Here is a 20,407-nt window from a genome sequence, read left to right as displayed (position 1 = left end):
CCGGGAGGCGGAGCTTGCAGTGAGCCGAGATCACGCCACTGCACTCCAGCCTGGGTGACAGAGCGAGACTCCATCTCAAAGAAAAAAAAAAGGTGGGCTTTTCCCTAAAATAGCTGAATGAAGGAGCTTTTAAATGTTTCTTTCAATTTTTTTGCATCATAATATATAGAGTTATTTATTTAACTAAAAATGAATTATTGGGCATAGGAAGAGAAAAGACATTGTTCTTTCCATTCTTAATATCAAATCGTGCTTATCAGGTAAAAGGATGAGACCAGTGTTTCCGAGCGATCGCTCTGTGCCAGACAGTGGCTTGAAATCCTTACTCGGCACAGGCGATCTTTACAGTCATCGCCTTATTTAATGCCTTTCTTGGTCCCATGGGGGATGGACGGCTTCCCTGAGACCAGAAGGGAATCAGCTCCTTTGCTGGGAGGCTGCTCCAGTTTGTCAGGATTTTATAAATCCACAGAGTATCTTTAGCAAGCAAAGGGCTGGATTCCAAATAGAGCTGGATCCAGATGAACTTCTCAGGGTCGTCACAATTGGACACATGGGAGACAGCAGCACACGGTGTGCAAAGAATCCCAGCTGAGTAATTTCTCCCAGATGCTCTCCTCTCTGTCCTGCAGAGTTGTTGGTTTTGGAAAGCCACATGGCCATCAAGGGCCTCTAACTTCAGAGGATATCCTGATAACGCCTGAGCCCTGTGGTTGTCCAAACCATGAGGTGAACATTCAGCCTTAATCACAGTTCTCTTCGGCAGCACTTAAAAATGTAGTTGATGAATTTAACAAGAAACACGTGTTTTCATTTAAATTACAATGAGCAATTAGAGAGTTAAGTGTGCCCTAGATAGAATATATAATCGTTGTTGAGTTTGTGGCATAGCTACTTTACTGTTACCATTCTCTTTTTATGTTTTGCTTTATGATTTTATGGTAAATTTATGCAGAAACTGTGAGAGAACCCCGAGCTAAGCAAAGCTGCAGGACTAAAGTTATTTGGCTTCTAAATAAATGGTCACCAGTCTAGGCCCACTGCAGATTCATTGCCTAGCACGATTCTCTTTGTTTTAGGAAATGTGGAAAGACATTTTACCTACCCTCCAACCAATCTGAGCTGGATAATTTGTTAGTGATAGCTGCAGTGTAAATTACATACTTCTGTAAGTATCGTAGAATGATAGACTAGCTCTATCTACCTACTGATCTTTATGATTTCCTGAAAATTCAGAAAAGGAAAAGCAAGCCACCTTCTCCTTCAGAATATTCCGTAGTAAAATTACTATTTACCTCTGCTTTTCAGTGGAGATTATTAAGAGGAAAAAAAAAGAGGCCAAGAAAAAGAGCCAACACATACTATTTGGGTGACAAGTCAGGTGCATTCCAGATGGTGGGGAGGCCTGGTTAACGGAATTCAAGGGGGAATCCACAGGGCTGGACGGCCAGGGCACAACCACTCCTGATCCGTAAAAGGTTTCTGGAGCCAGGCAAATTGGCAGTCATAACGAATAATGAAGCCATCTAATGGGAACGTAATTCCTGGTGAGGAAATACCCTCCTCCCCCAAATAAAAAAGAGAGAGAGAGATATGGTTTATGGCAAAGTTACCAAGGAGGTTGAGTACCAGACAGATTACAGCCAAGACAAGTAATTGCATGTAGCTTGGAGACCAGAATATATAACTCCTTGGCACTAGCTAAGGAACCACAGCAGTTTCTAAATTTTAGCAAAACCAGACACAGAGGTGAGGGGAGATTACTCTTCCAGGTTATGCCAGAAATCAGAGACTTTTGGCAGTGTTTGGGCCACATGTAACTGTAGACATTGGAGAGAATGATTTCTGAATTTCTTTAAAGTCATATGCGCCAAGGGGAAGGGAATAATTTGGTTTCTTCAAAACAGCCAATATTTTAGTTTCACTTGCAGACACATAGACCTGTCACTCAAATGGATCGTCTTTTCCTTATTTTCCTAGTGTTTAATTAATGTTTCCAGGTCAAAATACCAGAATTTTTTTTTTTTAAGTTTCCCTGTCTAATGCTGCAGGAAATAAATGGTTCATTGGACTCTACTGTTGTCCAAGTTCACTGCTCCACACGTACAGCAAAACTTCTTCGAGAAGACAGAAAGCCAGGTTCTACGTTCTCCTTCCGCATTGTTTTTCATTTCGTGGAATTGTTTGTCTCCTGCATCGGAGACAGGGAGTAAATTTTCCTCGACACGCTGACAGCCCTTGTGCAACATCTGCATAACGATGGAATTTATTTTGTTCATTATGACTGCTGCAGCGCATGGGGCTGTATTTCACTCCCACAGATGATTTCTGTTTTCATAAATTATCCAGCATGCTCCTCGTGGAAATGGCTGGCAGTCTTTGGAGAACTGGCAAATAATCTCTGAGTTGTCTCTGCTTCTTCATTTTGGTTATTTCTGTGTCATAAAAGTTATGACCTATCAGACAGAAGAAGCATCAAGAAGGCCTCTAATAAATACTATTCAACAAGCTCCAGACATATCTAATAACACCCATGGAGCCTTCAAAGAAACCCTAAACACCTCCCCAGCCCGAGAGCTCAATGACTGAGGCACCTTCCTGTGGCCACCAGCACCCGTTTCTGCTTGAAGCGTTTTGTTTTCTGTGTATTGATAGAAACTTCATTTTGCTCCCTTATAGACCGTCCAGCTCTGTGGTGATCTTTGTGTTCTTAACAATGCATCTCCCCTTTGATTTTCTGAAAACATAGCAGACATAAATAGAAGCATTCTATAAGTGCAAAAACAAACAAGGACCCCCAAGTATTCTGGACAAAAGCAGGGCCCTCGCAGAAGTCCGATCAGATGTTCAACATCAATTAAGACTTCACATACCATTTTCTCCTTCCTCTTCCATTTATCTCTTTCTTAGGATTTGGCACAAAAAAACACCGGCCTGGAACTGGAGTTGTAAATTGAAACAGTTGATCTACAGTTCAGGACACACTCTGAAGGGTCTCCCAGCATCGCCTTACTGAAACATGCATAGTCCCCATGGAAGGGGAAGGTTCAACCAAGGGGGAGCTGGACTTCAGGTGGATGGGAAGGGGGCTGACGTGAAATGTGACCCTAGGAGACATGCTCTGTCTCTTATTTATCCCTGAGATAGCTTGGGAAGAGAACTAAGAAGAGGGTAAATTGGGGAGACGGTTTTCTACCTGATGAAGTCTGAGCAGAGCAAGAAATCATGCCGCCCACTCCCACACCCTTGCGCCCACCAGAAGTAACAAGGCTCTTCTAATATGGAAGACTTGTTTTATTACAGAAGTTTTCAGACTGCTGGATGATTTGTTCTTATGGTCTCAGGGTCCAGGTGGGGTAGAAATGGACTGAAAGGGAAGGCAGGCAACAGACAGGCTTGGTTCTTTGTCTATGAGGATCACCAGGTTTGTTGTTGGCCACCTATTATGCAATGTTGTGCTTCACATCAGTTGGGTGGTGCCATGACCTTTATGGAGGCACCCTGGGCCGTGCATCATGGAGCCAGTTCTCCTGCATAGCCACCCAGCTGCAGCCCTATGAAGTCTCGCCACCTCCCAGGGATTGCCTTGGAGCAGAACCCTGGCCTCTGCCAGCCTTATAGTGACTTGAACCCCCTTTTCCTCCCATTCTCGTGTTTTTAACATCAGTCCTGTCTGCCTATTCAACCCAAAAATGAATTTCCTTAGCTGAGTCTTGACTTGCCAAGCAAACATCTGGGTATCCGTTATATAAATGCAGCCCCTGAAACAAATGAAAAGCTTCTCACATTCCCATGGGGCAAGGAAGTGCAGAAGTCTAGGTCCCAAAGCTTCACAAAGATTCACTGAGATGTGCAAGTGAGGGCAGGGTGGGGAGGGTGGAGTTTAGGAGTAAGAGCAGGGAGACGTTTATTCTTCTCTGAAATTATAGGACAGGCTACTAATACTACTAATAATAGAAATAATAATTTCTGAGCTAATACTGCTAAATCTTCCATATCCCAGATATAATATTTAATACTTTTATAGGTTTTTCATTGAATTCTCATAACTTTATGAGGCAAATAGCATTTCCTTCATATTGTAGATTAGGCCAGGGATGGAAGTTGCATTTTCATAAAGTGCACTGTGCTGGCCACTTTAGATATCTTTTCATTAAATTTTTACAGCCCTGTAAGATATCAAATTATATCCACTTTACAGATGAGGAAACAGAGGCAGCTGTCCTGTTCAGGAATAATTCAAAAAGGTTATAGTTATCAACTTGATGAACATCAGTATGAAGGCTCCTAAATACAGAGTTTAAAGATCCACGCCACACCACAGTTCCTTGGGGAAGTCAGCTCTAGGCTAAGATACCCTGGATCCTACACCCTCCCCCTGAGTGTTTTTCTGCAAGTTTTTCTGAATCAATGATCCTGGTGTCCTCCAATGTGAACCCTCAGGCCTATGGAGGTTATTTAAAAGGAAGGAAGGGCCGGGCACGGTGGCTCACTTGTGTAATCCCAACACTTTGGGAGGCCAAGGCATGTGGATCACGAGGTCAGGAGTTCGAGACCAGCCTGGCCAGAGACACAGTGTTTATTAAGTGGATACAAGTAGAAGACCAAATGAATGCTAAGTGAAAAATTCTATTTGTAGTTCTCACTTCTGCCCATTGGACCGCTCTTCTCTCCTTATGGTGTAGCAATGATAACGCTACTTTTTAAAAAGCTGCATAATTTCCTTTCATTGTCACTGAACACTATTTATTGATTTCTACTTGATGTGCCAGTTGCCTCTGAAAATCATGATATCTGCTGATGGACAAATTTACAACATGTGCATGTGACCAAAACTTGTGCCTCTGCTGCAAAGCCACAAGTTTAGAAATAATAAGGATTTAGGAATTCCTTCTCCAGTGCACCAAGCTGCGCCGTCCCTTGCCAACCTGAAAGGTGGACTGAACAGAGCATATCTCCCTCCCCACTCAGTGCCCACCTCCCCTCCACCCTTCAGACCCAAAGCAGTGAAACACTGGGCTATTTGTTCCCCAAAACCACAGCATAAAGTTTTCCAGCAATAGCAGGAAAAAGTTTCTGCATTCCCCAGCTCCCCCATTCCCTCCCCTTCTCCAATTAATACCAAAGGTTTCAATTATCCTGGAAATCTGAGCTCTGGTATGTTATTAGAATCCTGTTTCAGGAAAACACATTCCCAAGCCCCCAAGTCCTATGGAGATTTTTCTTTCTCCAGAAGTCACGGGGTAAGACTGTTATCTGAGATCCTTCTCAGGAGGTGGTTTGTTCTTTTCCCCTTTCATGGAAGGCTTTTTCTAGTGAGGAGTGGGATCCTGATGTGATGGGGCCTCGGTTGCCTGGTGGTTAGGAAGTAAGAGGAATTTGAGATTTCCTTCTTGGTGCTTGAAGCTGGCAACATCAGAGAGCCTGCTTCGTCTGACCACCAACTGACACCATTCACCTCTGACCAAAAAGTGTGCTGCTCTGAGGATGCGTCTTTGTGAAACTACACCTTTCCTTTTTCTTTTCTTCTCTTCTGAGCCATAGTATAAATTCCTTTAGGGGAAGATCAGATACTTTATCCATTTTTTAAGAAAAGTAATCAAGAACTAAGCCTACTAGATATGAACTGAAAGAAACCACAAACCCCAAACTAGAAAAAACTATATTCATTTGTCAAAAATGGAACTTCACCCAAATTAACATCTGAAATAGATTTGCTTGAACAGCCACAACTCAGCACCGGGCAAACATTACATTTTAACTTTTTTTTTTTTTTTTACAGTTCTCCAACTAACCATTATCAATTTTGCTTCTCAAGCCTGGGTAGATCAGGAAAAATGAAAAATTTCAAGTTAAAGGTGTAAGTGTCTTCGTATGACAGAATTTTAGAATTTTCATAGTCAGGAACTTTCCAACCTCTTCTGGTTAAATCAATCACTTTTCTGGTGATTTTTCAGTCAGTTCAAAAATGAATTCCTCACTGTGGTAACCATGTTCCAAGATGGCCCCCAATGAGCCTCACTTCCTGGGATTCGTACCCTTGCGGGATCCCCTTCATCATGACACCAGGGCTTTTCTTTGTGACCACTAGAATATGGCTGAAGTCATGCTGTCAGAATTCTGGGGACAATGCTGCTTCCACTTTGGTCTTTTGGATCACCCTCTCTGGAGGAAGCCAGTTGTCATGTCATGAAGACACTTAAGCAGCAACTCCCTGTCAACAACCAGCACCAACTTGGAAGACGAGTGAGTGAGCCACCTTCAAAGTGGATCCTCCAATGCCAGTCAAAGCTCCAGATAACTGTCACCCTGGTCCAAATCTTGACTGCAGCCACATGAGAGATCCTCAAGACAGAGGCAATGGCTAAACCACTCTCACATTTCTGACTCGGACAAGCTATAGGAGATAATACATATTTAGAGTTGTTTTAAGCCAATAAATGTTGGGCTAATTTGTCACACAGCGACAGATAACACATACAATATCTGAGCTGTTTCTACCTCGCTCCCTCTTCTTTCCATGATGTCTGGTGTGCAGGGCCAGGAGCCTGTGTGACCTCAGTGGTGAAGGACAGGGATCTTGGGCCTGTGTAGTGTCCCTGGAATATTCTGGTCTCTTTGGTGATCTGGGTAGGGTTGTGTACTGCTTGGATCTGGTCTCTGAGCTGCTTTCTGCTGATGAGACCCCTATCAGTTATTTTTGTGGTTTGTTCTCTTAGCTCAAGTAGGGTTGGCAGCTCTCCTCAATAGGCCTCCCCTTCAGCTCCTGACAGCACTGCAGACCCATTCCTGGGTTCAGGTTGTCATTCGTGAGCAATCCCTGATCTGGAAGTTCTGCCCTGCAGCCTTCAAGGGCTACTGGTCACTTTGCCAAGGCTTCTGCAACCTTTCTGGCAGTGTTCCAGTTCACTTCTTTGGCCACCTTTCTTGTTCCCATGGGGTACAGGAAATTTCTGGATTCTTCCATGGTGCATGAATGCCAAGGGAATGTCAGGATTGCCACCTCAGACACTCACACGAACAGTACCACACCATCATTTTTTTCTTTCGACTGCAGCCTCAGGCTCATTCCATGAGAGATCACCCTTGTGGAGTTCCAGAGAGGGAGAGGGAACTAAACCCCTCTGCTGGGGGCTTTCTCGTCTGCTCTGGGCTGCTGGAGGGTCAGGACACACGTACCTGATCATTTGCTGCAATTCCTCTGCCTCTCTTCTTTCTACTTTCCATAGGAGGCTTGACCAGGATTTCTACTTCTTCTGTTGGAAACTCCTTTTCTGCCGTGACTGCCTTCTTCCCCAGGGCAGTAGACCTCCCAACCTGTCAGTCACAGGCAGCAGCGGCTTCTCTATATGGTGGAAGGAACCTTGTGCAGGTTTGCCAGACTGTGCTCTTGGTTTGGGAGCTGCAGTGCAGTGAGGAATGAGGCTACTGCAGATGAAAATAAATGGATTTAATATGCTCAAATTATTATCCTCATTATCCATTAATTTTGACTGAACTATAAAGTAAAACGCATTTCCCCCCTCAATAAACAAACTACACACACACCAAACCAGTTCGAACTGGAGTGACACGAATATATGTTCTTTAACAAGTTTTTCCAAAAGAACTAGATCTAGAGCATCAAAATCACCTGCAAACTGTACCTGTAATTCATTCAGTTCCAAACCTTGTGTCTGAAGTCAGACTGGTGCAAGAGACAGGTGGAGTTAAGACACATACAGCTACCTTCTCCGTATATGGACCTAGCTGTTTTGTTTCGCCCAGTGTCTTCTAAAATATTTGATTACAAATAACTTTTTAAAAAGTTACACTTGTTTATATACTTGGCACTCTCTTTTTCTTATGGCATATTTCAGGAACTGCCACCTTTAAAGTCTTCTGCTCATAAAACCAGCCAGAAAAAAAGTTAGCAACTCTGAAGCAATCTTTGGGATTCCTAGGCTCCACCCTTGAAAGGGCACTGGGCCTATTCCCAACTGTTGCTTGGATGTTCTTCTAGATCAGGCTCACAAATCAGCAACCCCTAGGATAAAGCCAGCCTTGAGATGTACTTTGTTTCACTTGGGCACATTTTGGCTTTTGTGCATTTGAGAATATTTAAATAACACAAGCAATCTCCAGTTGCCTCCTTTCAGAGGCTCGTGGACACAGTCAGTGATGTGCTATGGGGACTGTAAGAAAGTCTCTGCTAAATGATAGGAAGGAGGGAGTGGCCATTTTTATCTGGGAGGATCAAGAAAGGATTCACTGGGAAATGATATTTGAATCAGAAAAGATGAGGCAAGCTTCACCTAGAAGCAAGAGACAGAGGACATTTCAGGAGAGAGCAGTGTCATGGAAGTCAGATTAAAATATGTGTATAAAGCAAAGGGAAATTTCATATTTTTAAAAAATGGGTATAGAGGGGGTAGTCAGCAGAGTCAAATATTCCAGAAAGAGAAAGTAAAATGTGTCCCAAAGAAAAATTCAGTTGGATTTATAACATGAATGGATAACCTTTGTCTCAGCAGGGCGGGCTCCGTGGAGTGCTGGGTTCTGTGGAGTGCAGGGCAGGTTCCAGGGAGATGGGTCAGGACAGCAGATTGCTCTGGTTGAAGATAGGGAGATGAAATATAGACTGATTTTTCCTGGGTTTGAGTATTAAAGGAGGGAGCTATATACACTATAGCTAAGGGAAAGTTGACTGTCTTCTCAAAAAGGGAGAGTGTCGAGCATGTTTGTAGGCTTTGGAGAAGGAGCCAGTGGAGAGGGAAGTGTTGAACATACAGAATAAATGCCTAGAGCATCTTTCCGGGGAAAGAGGAGTAGGGGTTAGGCAGCTCTCATCAGTGCAGATACCAGCACAGAAGTGGTGGACCATCCAGTAGGTCTAAGAGTGGGGTTTGCTGAGCAGGATTTGTGGAAAGGCAAGGCGTGAAGGACATGAGAGAACACTGAAGGCAGACAGTGGTTGGAGCCATGGACCTTAGATCCCAGGTTCAGACAGGAAAGGAAGCAAAGCCGTGATGGGAAGATTGATAAGAGGTCTCCCTGACAACATCTTACAGTGCATATTTTGAGGTCTGTATGTTGAAGCCTGTTAATTGTTCGATGCACTAAAGCAAATTTGGAGAACCCTTCCAGCTCATTCATGCTCACTAGGGTGTGTTAGAACTGATTTGAGCAAAACAGAAGAAACAATCCACTTCCCAAGTGGAATGTAGTTCCCTGAGTTTTTCTCTGCCTTTTTGAATTATCAAAACAGTCTCCTTCACCCAAGTCTTGAATAAATTTATATTTCTGTTATGGTAAGCCTTCTTTAAAAGATGCTTGATACTTCATCGGGAGAAGGACAAGAACATTCGTATCCATAAAAGGTAGTATTCCTCTGGATGTTCAACTGGAGCTGAGCTTATGGTCCCAAGTTCCTCAGGTTCACCCACATGTGTGAGCAGATGAGGCCATCTCACCAGCAGCACAGACCATAAGACCTCCAGTCTCCCCAGCTAAACCTGGACAGCCCCAGGAGCCTACTGTATGGATCTATGAACACTTCTAGATCCCTTGCCCACAGTCATGTTTTCTGGCATCCTCACAGCCGTAAAACTCGTGTGCCGACAATGTGACATAGTGTTCTTTATGTTCATATGTTCTTTATGTCCTTATGTGAGACCCTGAGGGCCACTGGGTGGAGGCCAGTGGGTCGAGGGGCTGGCAGAGCTTGGTGGAGTGTTCCATCATCCTCCACTGTGATCGAGCACAGGGAGAAATGCCCTTCCCTCACTCTGCCTGCCACTTTGTCACCTGGCTTGGAAGCAAAGCCTCACACGGAAACCACCCCCTCAGCTTCTCTCTCTTTCAAGGGCTCAGATGAGGAAGGCGGCAGACCCCATCTGATCCTCTTGTGTTTTCTCTCTCTTCCTACAGATACCCCTCTACAAGCTGTTTTCCTCACGGGCATCCTGTCCTCAAGAAAATCTAACACTCTAAAAGATTCCCACAGTCCATTGGCCCATCAGGTCATCTGGCAGGTGGATTTTGATCTCATTCTGGGCTTATCCTGAAAACCTGCTCAATGCATAACGCAGTTTGGATATGCCTATAGGGTCTTTTAAGTTGGCCACTCCCTGCCCCTGCCGCAGGTCTGCCTTATGGGAAATCCTAATAGATTTTTTTTTTCCAGTATACTTTTCTCATGTCTAAGAATTCTAATTTGAATATTCACAAACGTCTCTTGGTCCCTGATAAAAATCAATTAAAAGAAGCTGGTAGTAAGGAAGGTAAAAGACAGGCAAAGGGAGGGTAGGGCAGAGAGAGTAGCTTTTGCAACCTGGTTGTGTCCATCTGCTGAGGTGGTCATAACAAAGTATCCCAGGCTGGGGGGCTTAAAGAACAGAAACTTATTTCCATGCTGTCTGGAGATTGAAAGTGTGAGATCAAGGAGTTGTGAGGGTTGGTTTCTTCTGAGGCCTCTCTCCTTGGCTTGTAGAAGGGGGTCTTCTTTCTGTGTCTTCACCTGGTCATTCTTCACCTGGTCATCCCTCTGGATAGTATCTGTGTTGTCATCTCCTTTTTTAAAAAAACAAAATAAGGATACTAGTCATATTGGATTAGGGCTCACCCATAGCGCCTCACTCTACTGTAATTACGTCTTTAAATAAACTATCTTCAAAGTTACATTCTGAATTATATTCTGAGGTACTAGGGGTTAGGATTTCAAAGTATGAATTGAGGAGCACACAACTCAGTCATAATGTTGGCCCCGGGGGAGTCAAAAGAAGGTGAGGGCAGTGAAGCAGGGCCTTATATGAGACCCTGAGGGCTACTGGGTGGAGGCCAGTGGGTTGAGGGGCTGACAGAGCTTGGTGGAGTGTTCCATCATCCTCCGCTGTGATCGAGCACAGGGCCATTGTGGGCAGAACTGAAGGTGAGTGGCTTCGGAAAATCCCCTGTGCTGTCATGCACTTTTATTAGTTAAAGGCTTCTCAAAGATTTATCCACCTTGATCAAACAGATGATTTTATCTTTGCAACCACAGTGAACCCTGAGGGATGGGAATCAGCTGGTGGACAACTGCAACCTCAAGACACAAGGTCAGAAAGGCACAAGGTGTTCAGAAAGACCCGGGACAAGGAAACCACTTCATAGTCTTCATATCGTTGAAACTGTGGGACGTAAAAATTTGAAAGGGTTTGGAGTGTGTGAGGAATGGTAAATGCAAATTGTACCTGCAGTGTATTCTCATTTAAGAACTCGTAAGCACCAGTGATAGCCCATTGATTTATTATGCCATCTTTATTGTTTTTAGTTTTGAAAAAAAATTGTATAAGGGTAAAAATTGTAAAAGTTTTTATAAGTTCACCTGAGATCTTGCTGTTCAAACTCTAAACTCTATTTTCTCTGCTAAGACTTTAGTTCCAGAATGGTACCTGATAATGTGTAGTTGCTGGGGAAGGAATATATGGTACACTTTTTAAATTTTTTCATGTTATTTTTGTTTATTTAGAGGCAGAGTCTTGCTCTGCAGTCCAGGCTGGAGAGCAGTGGTGCAATCATAGCTCACTGCAGCTACTCCTGGGCTCAAGCAATCCTCTCACCTCAGACCCCACCCCCACCCCCACCAGTGCACACCACCATGCTGGGTTATTATTATTTTGTTTTTTGGTAGAGATGGAGTCTTGCTAGGTTGTTCAGGCTGGTCTTGCTTTCCTGGCCTGAAGCAATCCTCCCACCTCAGCCTCCCAAAGTCCTGAAATTACAGGAGTGAGCCAGCACACTTCGCCCAATACAGTACATTTTGAGACAAGCCCAAGATACTGTGGGGCCTGGGAGGAGTCACACGCTTGAGATAGATAGTCTTTATTCTGGTGTATGGCTCAGGACTTAAGAAACACATTCTTCATTTTTATTTCGGGATCAATGTAAAAACATCTTTCAAGCATATTGAGTACTTTAAGGGATATACTACAGTTGGCTATTAACAATACATTAGTGATGGTATACACCTATTATGTCCTTGGAGTACTAATCCATTATTCACTCATTCACTCAACAAATAATTCCTGAGCACCTTCTATACACCAGGCACTACATCCCTAGGCATGAACAGACAAAGGCCCTGCCTGCAGGGAGTTGATAGAATGTGAAGAGCTGGGGTGACAATGGGTAGGGAGGGACTGATGGAGGCCTCAGGAAGGGCAGTGCAGGATGAGATGAAGAGGTAGGCAGAGACTGGCTCATGCCTGGGAAGGAAGCTCCTGAATGATTTCATGCTTAAAAGAGAGAGGTTCCCATTCATGTGTTTGAAAGATCACTCAGCCTGTTGTGCAAACAATAATTGTAGGCACAGGGAAGTGAGCTAGGAGGCTGCAGTGGCCCAGATAAGAGGAAAAACAGTCCAGAAACAGAGAGTTGGAATTGGGAGTCTGAGAAGTAACATAGACAGAAGAATGTGTATGCCGTCAACACGGGGGCAGGAAGAATTGCTCAGGACATAAAAGACTGCACTAAGGAAATGGGCGTACACCCAACAGGTAAAATTGAACTTGGGCCAGGAAGGCGCTCCTGACAGCAAGGACTACTTCATTCTGAAAAGGGCTACAGAAGAGAAATGGGGGCATCTTCCCAGGAGGGCGGCAGGAAAGAGACTAGAGAGCCAACCATAGGTTGAGTGGCTGAGGTGTGCTTCTGCATAAAGGCAGGTGGCTAGAGTGGAAGAGCTGACATTGCTCCAGGCATTGATTCCAATCTGTGGCATTTTACTGTGCACACTGGCAGAGCTCCTTCCTCTTCCTACTGCACTGTCCAATATGGTAGCCACTAGCCATATGTGGCCATTTAAATTCTAAAGTATTACATTAAATTAAAAATTCAGTACCTCAGTTACATAAGCCACATTTCAAATGCTTAATTGTCCCATGTGGCTGGTGGCTACCTCATCCGTTAGTGCAGCTGTAGCACACTTCCATTGTCACAGAAAGTCCTATCGGGCAGGGCTGCTATAGAAAGTTCTCACTCTGTTGGAGCAAACACCTCCAGGAATATTTCCGGGCACTGCCTGCTAATCTTAGTTCCACCTTGCGGGTTCTCTGTGGCTAACGCTTTTGTCTGGGGCCGTATGCTTGCTCTCTGCCCCCTGTCTTAGGCCTCCTGTCCTACCCTCTCGTGCCCAGCTTGTCCTCACCTGGGATGTAAACCCAGGTCCTCTCCTCCAATTCTCCTCCAAGGCTCTGCACCATGCACTTCAGCCTATCCACTCCTAAGCCAAGAACCAGCTCTTGGACCACCTTAGGCTCAGCCTTGGGCCCCATTTGCTAAGTGTAGCAGGCTGTAGATTCTAGAAGAGCCTGTGACCCAGGAAACAGAGAGCCCAGGCTGAGAGGAGAAATGACATGCCCGTGTTCCAGCCCCAAAGTGACCGCCCGGGTTTCTTAAGGGTGAGGGTTGATGTTTTCTTCAGAGGAAGCAGCCCAGAGGGGAAAACGGACAGGGGAGAAATGTCATTCCCTGGGCTGTAAAGAAGAAGTTAGGGCCTCAGAAGAGAAACAATAAATAAAATAAAAGGTGCAAGAATTTTATGCTTTCTCTGTACTTCAGAAAGCAGGTTTCATATATATTTCAATACCCAGTGTGCTCAAGAATGGATCAGATGTGCACGTGCCTGCAAACCCAAAACACAGCTGGTAGGCCTAATTTTAGGTTCCCAAGCATTGGCACTGTCCCTCTACCCAATAAGCGCTGTCTGATCTTCCAGAGCCTGCATGTAGAGCGGGACTCAGCTGAACTCACTGACAGTCCTGTGTGTGAGCGTGACAGGCACTTTATTCTCGGCTTCTTGAGGGGGGTCAAAAGGCTATGTCCACTCAGGTGTGTCCTCCCAGGACCAGGGCAAAGGGCAGCCCTTCCCACCGGCTCACTCTGGGCCTCAAGTTGTTTTGAGCACCTCTAAAAAAGCAGTTTGAAAGGAAGTCTTGTAAGAAAAAAGATAACAATACCCAGCTCGTCTGATGGGCTGGATGGGGTCGTTCAGAAAGAGAATGTCCCTGCCTAGAACAGGTGTTCCATGGAATATTACTCCACATCTTTCCTCGAATGATCAGGGAAACCAGGGTACTGGCTGATGGGAACTTCTGGAGCCATGATGCTTGGGTTAGAATCTGGTTCTGTCATTTATTGGTTATATGACTTTGGGTGAGTTACTTAACTTCTCTGTGCCTCAGTTTCCTCATCTGAAAAGTGGTGCTAATAATAGTGAATGAGGTGATGTGTATAAAGCCAGAGTAGTACCCCACACAGAGCGAGCATTTCATAATTGCTAAGGTGGGGTCAAGGGGCCTTCCGAAGTTTCACTGAAAAATCAACTTGCAAAAGACAGATTAACTGGAGAAAAGGCATACAAACGTATTTAACAGGTAAACACAGGAGCTTTCAGAATGAAGACTCAAAGATAGAGTCTGGAAAATTGTCCTTTATTGTTTTGTGAGACGGAGTCTCGCTCTGTCGCTCAGTCTGGAGTGCAGTGGCGGGATCTTCGCTCACTGCAACCTCTGCCTCCCGGGTTCAAGCAATTCTCCTGCCTCAGCCTCCCGAGTAGCTGGGACTACAGGAACGTACCACCACGCCTGGCTAATTCTTTGTATTTTTAGTAGAGACGGGGTTTCATCATGTTAGCCAGGATGGTCTTGATCTCCTGACCTTGTAATCTGCCCGCCTTGGCCTCCCAAAGTGCTGGGATTACAGGCGTGAGCCACCATGCCTGGCCAATTGTCCATTTTTATGCTTAGGTTTCACAAAGGATGGACGACCCTGTAGAAAGGTGATTGGACAAAGAGGGTATGATCTAATACTAATAGACTGAGTGGGGACACCCAGCAAGGCCTGCCTTTCTAGATTCTTCTTGGCTTCTCTGTGCACCATTTCCTCCTTTTGGGAATGGGACAGGACTCTCTCTGGAATGGCAGTGGAGGTCTTATGACTGACAGTCAAACAAGGTAGATCAGATCATTTCTGAATGTCCAGTTTTTACACAGAAAGGTGGAAGGGAAATTAGAGTAATACTTTTAGGTTTCATTCCTAGCTTTGGGGAAAAGAGGTTCTGGTTTGTATGACTCCACTTGGGAAAGAGGGAATCCCAATTTCTATGACTAGTCTTGGGGGAGAATAGGACTGAGAGACAGGAGGACAGGAGAAGGTCGAAGAAAAATGTTTGCTTCTGAGGATACTTCTTTTTTATTTTTTTTGAGACAGAGTCTCGTTCATCGGCCAGGCTGGTGTGCAGTGGCGCAATCTCGGCTCACTGCAACCTCCGTCTCCCAGGCTCAGGCAATTCTCCTGCCTCAGTCTCCCAAGTAGCTGGGATTACAGGTGTGTGCCACTATGCCCAGCTAATTTTTATATTTTTAGGATTTCTCCATGTTGGCCAGGCTGGTCTTGAATTCCTGAGCTCATGTGATCCACCTGCCTCGGCCTCCCAAAGTGCTGGGATTACAGGCGTGAGCCACCTTGCCTGGCCCTGAGGATGCTTCTGAAGCCACTTCTGAGGTCTTCATTTTGGGGTGTTGTTTTCTGAGCCCCAACAGTAGCTATTATAATTTACTGAATATTTTGGTTTGAGGCACTTAGCATTGATAGTATCACAAGAGACAGCAAAGGGTAGTGGTTAAATGCATAAATGCTAGAGTTTGCCTTGGTTCAAAGCCCAGCTCTGTGAATTTAAGCAAGTTCGTTAAGCCCTTTGTGTCTCAGTATTTTCATTGATAAAATGAAGGTAATAATATAGGCATAATAATAATATCTTCTCCAGATGATCATTAGGAGGATTAAAGGAGCTAATATATGTATATAATAAACACTCAGAAGAATGCCTGGTATTACAGGGTAAGAACTTGATAACAGCTAACTGCCATTATTATTATTATTACTATTATTATTATATGGATTCTCAACTTTCACAGAGCACAGTAGTGTTCACTGAAGGTTGAAATGAGACTAAGCTTCATTTACTCTTGCTTTGAAGAATCTGAGGGAGCTGTGGGATCTTACAGGCCCCAATTCAGTTAATCAGCAAGTATTTGTAGACCGTGTACAATGTGTCCAGAACTGGTTGTTGTTGTAAATACCCAGTAGCACTGTGTTGGCGAGTTCTTGGGTGATGAGAGTTCAGACATTGCTCCCCATGCAGAGGTCAGTCTAGTCTTCTGTGGTTTGTCTAGGCAAGGCATCGCCAATGCTACAGATATTATGGTGTCTCAAAAACATCGCCAGCCTCCACACCAAGAACCCAAGAAGGAAGACTTCTGTCTCAGACCTTTGAAGATACCCCTAGTGTGATTCCAAGTGGAATCAAGGCTCAGGCGGCAGAATATAAGGAGGACTTGTGGCATTTCCCAGGCCTCCCTGTACTGCCCTGGGCCTTCTCTTGTTACTTGCTTTTTATAAATGGGGGAGCAATCTCCTGTGTGGGGTCTTTAAAGATCACCCCACATGGCCATGGGAATTATACTTGGAGAGCATATTAAGTAGATGGATGGAGGCTAGCAAAGGTCGTGAAGAGCACCCTGCCACGTGGGGCCACGTTGGAGGAGTGTCAACCAAGGTAGTGCAGAGTTGAGACAGAGAGAGAGAGAAAGAGATGAGAGAGAGAGGACTCAGACAAGCGCCTTTATTGGACTTCAGAGGGGAATCCACAAGCAAAAGGTGTGAGGGGATTGCACTGGTGGTGTTGATGTCACTAGGTCCCAGTCAGGGGAGCACAAAGTGGGGAACCTGTGGCCCGGACCAGCCTTAGCACACTGGTGCACCTGGTCACCTGGGCAAGGTGCTCACAGCCCATTTGCAGGGATGTTGAGGCATCAGAAAATTCTAAAGTTTGAATAATTGACAATATAATGTCTCACCATTGCCAGCCTTCTGTGTTGCAGAGATGCCAAGAGGGAGACAGGAGACTGAAGGGGTAATGATCATGGTGCCCTCACCCTCTTGAGTCCCCCCTAACTCAAAGTCATTCAGTGCCCTCGTCTCCATCTCATCCCAGGGAAGCCTCATCAGTGGCAGGTAAAGCAGCCACGAGGCAGAGGAGGCCATGAAGGGCCCTTCCTCCTTCAGCAGCCTTGCTCTTGAGCCTGGCTGAGGCTGAGGAATAAGTGTGTGTGAGTCATGATACCGTCTTCAGGTTGGCCTGTAACTCTGGCTCTGTGAAGAAGTGAAGTCCAAAGGCAAGAACGTTTGTTCCTGGTCTCTGTGGGGTCATGTTGGCAACCTTGCCCCGGGGGGGCCTTCCTTCCTCTGGGAACAGCATCCGCTGTGGTGAGGACCTGCAACCCGGCTCTGTCTCCTCCTCTTCAGAAGGTGGACAGGAAGAGGAGGAGGGATACTCTTGCTGCCCTTGTGAAAACTCAACCTCCGGGCTCACCAGGGATAGAGACCTGTAGATTCCCATTCTCTTCAGGAGTTAGGGAAAATGAGGGAATGGATTTAGGATTTCACTTTCTCCAGAGGAAAAAAAGGAAGGCCTTCTCAGAAACAGCATCCTTCTCGCTCTTTCTCGCCTTCAGTTGCTTTCAATTTAAGTCAATTAGACAGAAAACGAGCTCGCAGAACCTACAGCTGAACACACCTGGGGTTCCTATTTATCTATTTATTTATTTGCCTTTTTCCCCCCCTTCTCCCCCCCAGCACCTTGTTCTTGAAACTTGTCTGGTTCAGCATTTCACTGGCTTGGTTAAGTATCTTGTAAGGAAATCATTTATAATAAAGCTGGTATGCTTGGGTTTATCATTTCTAAGTGCGGGTCAGGATTTAGTTCGCTATGTTAAACTCTCCATGCTGCATGTGATTTGTCAAGCTTTGTCAGGAACAAAAAGTTCCGGGATGTGCAAAGCAGGACTGCTTGGTTTCCATGGAGATACTTCTAGTTAGGCTATGGAAATCCTGAAAAGGCCAGAGGATGAGTGACAATACAAGGATTTAGCGGCTGATCTGAAGAGCCAGACTGAATTAATGAGATTTTTCACAGAGCGTTATTAGCAAGGCTAGCACCGTATGGCTCTTAGGCCCTCGTGTTCTCAGCTGCAGTCTTGGAAAACAGAAATGGAAAGATTTAATTGCTGTTTTTTAAACCCATTAAGATTATTTTAACCTATAACATTTTAAGGTTGTAATAAAAAATGGGGCTCTTTTTTTCATCACTCAGTTACTGTTATTACTGTGTTTTTGGTGGCAGTTGCCCTCCATGTGCATGGAGATGGGAAATTCAATAGTACTTATTATATTGAGCAGTTAATTCCCACATACTGTGAACACATTACTGTTCAAAGTAGGTTATCTGGCATTCCATTTAGAGCTGAGGGAGAGATACCATGTTGCTGGCTTTATGTCTCCTAGGGCTATATTAATTATTTATTATAGACTGCTGATGTCAACCGTTAACTCAGGCAGGTCAGAGTTTGTACATATATCTAACCGATGTCTGGCTTTTTGGAGTTTGGATGTGGATTTCTGGAAACTAGCAATCTGTGTGTTTTGTGAGTTTAATTCCATGTGCTACCACTGCTGCCATTAACACCAAAAGGAAAGGAGCTAAGGAGTCTTCTCGGCTATCTTCAGGTAGCAGTTGCCTCCAAAGTTTGGGAGACACACTGTCAGAGGCCTCCTCCTTCTCCCCCGCTCCCCGCCAGCCCACTTTTTTTTTGGTTTGGGCATGAGTCTCGCTTTGTCACTCAAGCAGAGCGTGGAGGCGCGATCTTGGCTCACTGTAACTTCCGCCTCCCGTGCTCAAGTGATTCTCCTGCCTCCCCGAGTAGCTGGGACTACAGGTGCGCATCACCATGCCCGGCGAATTTTTGTAATTTTTTTTTTTTTTGTAGAGAAGGGGTTTCACCATGTTGACCAGGCTGGTCTCGAACTCCTGGCCTCAAGAGATCTGCCCGCCTAGGCCTCCCAAAGTGCTGGCATTACAGGCGTGAGCCACTGCACCCAGCCTCTTCTCCCTTTCTTTGCAAGGATTAATACCAGAACTCCTAATTCCAGTTCTTTTTTTATTCCCCACAACCGTAGTGAACCCAGCTCTGAGCTTAGAAATTATGGGTGCGATTAGCTGGGTTGCCTTTTCATTTCCCACACGTTCCCTGCGCAAGCTCTCCATAAAATGTCACTATCTGCCACCTCCTGAAACGAGACGTGTGGTGTAGGGGAAGCAGCTCGCCAGGCACTGCTCTTGCTTGCTGGTTTGCAGAAGGGCACATGCCCATATGTTTCTGGGAGATGTAAAACTATCGTGTTGCTGCTGAGCAATCCACAACAAAAGCACATGCTGCCTGCATTCCCCGGATTCCTGTACAGTAGACTAATCCACTTAATCTCACTGTTAGCTTCCCCGGGCGGGAATTTCACAGTCTCTTTTGATTTAGTGGTTTGTAAAATCTCTGATTAAGTGCCTCTGCCCTCCTGTTATTGTCTCTCTATTCCCTAAATGATTTTGTGGGGAAGAAACCAGGGAAGTTGAAACAAGGGTCAACACACCCTCATCCTTACCTACTTGGTTTTTCTTTATCATTCTTAATTTTTTTAGTTTTATGCACTTTTTTCCCCCTTGACTCTGCTGACATGTGACAGCATTTTGCTTCTTCAATTATAAAATATGCCCTCTACTTTGCCAATTCTTGCTGGGTCCTCCCAGCTGTGTTGATCCCAAGTTTATCTCTTGGCATCTAAGGATCCACTACTCTGTTTGTCTTTAGAAGGGTGGTGATGCAAGCAAAGGTGATGGAAATGACAGACCTGACCTTGAGACCTAGTTCTGTCATTTGCTAGCTGTGTGATTGTGGGCAAGTTGCTTCACCTCTCTGGTCCTAATTTCCTCATTAAAAGTGAACATTAAATGCTATAGCATATAGAAAGTTCCTAAGTGGGCCAGGTGTGGTGGCTTACGCCTGTAATTCCAGTGCTTTGTAAGGCCAAGGTGGGAGGATCACATGAGCCCAGGAGTTTGAGACCAGCCTGTGCAACATAGGGAGACCTCATCTCTCCAAAAAATAAAAATAAATTAGCCAGGCATGGTGGTGTGTGCCTGTAGTCCTAGCTCCTCAGGAGGCTGAGGCAGGAGGATCGCTTGAGTCTGCTAGGTCAAGGCTGCAGTGAGCTATGATCATACCACTGCACTCTAGCCTGGGCCACAGAGCAAGATCCTGTCTCTAAAAAATAAATAAAATTAAATTTTAAAAAAAGTGCCTACATGCCTGCATATAGTAGATACTCAACAAATTATGATAATAATAGCTATCATTCCTATAAGTGTATGTGTTGTGCACAGCAGTGATTTGACTTGGGGCATTTTACTAAGTCCTTTGATGTGTGTTTTCCTGATGTCTCTGCTTAGATTAAGCTTCTTGAAGTTAAGAGCCCAAGTTTTCTATTTATTTTGTAACTG

The 20,407-nt window shown here is 44.9% G+C and overlaps 2 long non-coding RNA genes across 7 annotated transcripts in view; one reads left to right on the top strand and one right to left on the bottom strand.

Moving 5' to 3' along the window:
* Positions 1–20,407, top strand: part of LOC107975069 (uncharacterized) — a 417,195-nt gene that overhangs the window by 344,227 nt on the left and 52,561 nt on the right. The window lies entirely within an intron of this gene.
* The window catches only part of LOC107975068 (uncharacterized), an 83,545-nt gene continuing 68,785 nt past the window's right edge, over positions 5,648–20,407 (bottom strand). For 4 of the 5 annotated variants that reach the window (XR_010157564.1, XR_001718276.4, XR_010157566.1 and 1 more), the window contains one exon: positions 5,648–10,551. This is a non-coding gene — a long non-coding RNA (uncharacterized LOC107975068). The remainder of the gene's footprint in view (positions 10,552–20,407) is intronic. The other variant, XR_010157567.1, reaches the window with a different exon arrangement.

Source organism: Pan troglodytes, chromosome 5, assembly GCF_028858775.2.
Source record: "Pan troglodytes isolate AG18354 chromosome 5, NHGRI_mPanTro3-v2.0_pri, whole genome shotgun sequence".
NCBI classification, from domain to species: domain Eukaryota; kingdom Metazoa; phylum Chordata; class Mammalia; order Primates; family Hominidae; genus Pan; species Pan troglodytes.
This window is presented reverse-complemented; position numbering and strand designations above follow the sequence as displayed.